Genomic DNA, 2,679 nt, shown 5'->3' with positions numbered 1-2,679 from the left:
CACAGGACACAGGCAGCACCACTGGACTCAGCAGGACAGAGCACAGGACACAGCACCACTGGATTCAGCAGGACAGAGCACAGGACAAAAGCACCACTGGACTCAGCAGGACAGAGCACTGGACAAAGCACAAAGAACAACTAAACTGATCAGGAGCTCCCTAACTACATCCTCCCTCACGAGTGATCACAGCCAGAATGAAGATGGCACCCGCAAGGTGAGTATTTATGACATCCGAGTCTCGCGAGATCCGACGCGAGACTTGGATGTCATAGCCTCGGTTTGGCTCCGTTTGCCACCCAGAAGTTCCCGAACAGTGCTCGGATCGGCCTCGGATCCGCACTGTTCGGGTAGGCTCGGATTGCGAGAATCCGAGTCCGCTCATCCCTAAATGTGATAGAAGAGACAGAAACTATTAATACCTAGGATGTTTTAGATCCAGTGTTCGAAGTGAGATAGTGTTTTGTGGTATGCCACACTGCCACTTCTCCTATTGCCTAATTTGTAAAACTATCAAATTCCATTCACTTATATTCTCCATACTGCCAATTTGACTACTGTTAAGATCTATGTATATTGAATCAAATAGATATAAAAATTGGTTTTGCTTTGTTCTTCAACAATTGCAAAACCAAGTATATAATATATGTTTTACTGTGTGGATACAGATATCAACATGTATGATTCCCACCAAACCCCTCAGTACTAAAATATTTTCATCATAGTGTCTACAGACATTTTTTTGAGCTACATGATTTTAATGATATTCTTTGCACTCTCTGGGGCAGTGACCTCTTCCACCAATTTTGTTTACGAGAAGCCTCCTGGGTGCACAGACTGGGCTCTCTACATCTTGAAGGCTTAATAGAAACAATAAATTTGGACTTTGGATTTACTGTAGTGTAATTTTTAATAGTGTATGCTAGATTTGGTCTTTTCTATATCTTTAGTTTAGCATTAATATTTACAGTGTAGATATGATACTATCATACATCTGAGCTTTTTAATATATTTTGCTTATTTGGGCCTCCTTTTGATACATGCAGCTTTTCTTATTATCTATGTAAGACAAGATATGTCCGATATATGGAATTTGTCCTTTCAGTGATTGAAACTATATAATATGTTCTACTGATCTTATTATTGCTTTTCAGGTGAGCTTTTTTTGATATGCCAAGAATAATAGTACTAAAGTATACCAAACTAAGCAATTCATAACATGCAACAGCATAAATGTTATATATCTTTTAGAATGCTGTTGTGAAAATTATTAATAATAATAATAATAATATATATGGAAAACATCCCGATCACTTAAAACCATATTAATTAAACATGTTAGAAACATTAAAAACGAGATAAGACTAACAGTCAGTCTTTCAGTATTTTAAAATCAAACATGCTCTATAAAATCAAGTTTCATTGGTATAGATCTGATTAAAAACACTGGTGGAATAGCGTTGTAATTTCCACTATAGCCAATACGGAAATTAAATGGATTTATGACTTGAAAACTCTTAATCCATATGGTCTAAATGCAGATTTTTAATTAAAATAGTTCATGTAAGAATAGATGTTTAAGATCACTTTTATTTTATGGGTATAAGTATAAGTATAGCATTGTCTCTGTTACTACAACGCTATAATGGCAGCAATAAAGTAATTGTCACCATGGAGATGACACTAATTTTGAAAAGTTCAATGATTGTCAGTGGCCTTAGTTTACCATAGAAACTGATACATCACACATGACGTCACATATGATGTGCATGATTTGGTTTTTGCTGCTGTTCGTATGCTCCTGATACTCTAAAGATTGTGTTCAAGATCTTGTACCAAAAACCATGCATTATTTCTTGCTTCACAGTCCTTGGTTCATCTATTGTTCCAGTGACCCTTTTACCTAAGACTTTTTGGGAGGGAGAAAATGAGTGTATAATGGGAGTTACCTTTTAAAGGAGATAAAGAAAATTACTTTAGGCAATTTACCTGCAGGAGATATTGTGCTGTTGAATTGATTGGCCCTGAAATATTACACTACATGAGCAATTTTTGAATCAATATAATTATCCGGACATTCAAAAGGATGCAAAATGCAAAACTTCTCCATCCTCACCAACCGCCAAAATACTGTATACATTTTCAGGGTGAGATCCATTTGGAAACAGAATATATGAGTTTTGTTTCATATAGAGACTTTATACAGAGACTTTATTGTTGCTGATTCTATTGTAGTTGGCAGCTCGATCTGTTAATACTGCTGAGAACATTCTCACTGGGAGAGGTTGCTATATCCCTGTAAATATTCTAATGCCTGGGGGACCATAACTGTGGAGGAAGGGGGGAGAGGGAGAGTCTGGAGGACCATAATTGTGGAGGGGGGGGGACAGGGAGAGCCTGGGGGACCTGATCTGTGGAGAGAGAGGGGGGAAGAGGGGGGCCTTAACTGTGGAAGGGGGAGATAGGGGGACCTTAATTGTGGAGGGGGGAGGGAGAGGGGGACCTTAATTGTAGAAGGGGGGTTGAGGGAGACCTTAATTGTGGAGGGGGAAGGGAGACGGGGACATTAACTGTGGGGGGGGGGGGTGGAGGGGGACATTAACCATGGGGGGGGAAGAAGGGGACATTAACTGTGGGGTGGAGAGGGGAGAGGGGGACATTTACTGTGATTGCGAGAAG

This window comes from Mixophyes fleayi, chromosome 1, assembly GCF_038048845.1.
Source record: "Mixophyes fleayi isolate aMixFle1 chromosome 1, aMixFle1.hap1, whole genome shotgun sequence".
In the NCBI taxonomy this organism is placed as follows: Eukaryota; Metazoa; Chordata; class Amphibia; order Anura; family Limnodynastidae; genus Mixophyes; species Mixophyes fleayi.
Note: the sequence above shows the minus strand (reverse complement) of the source record.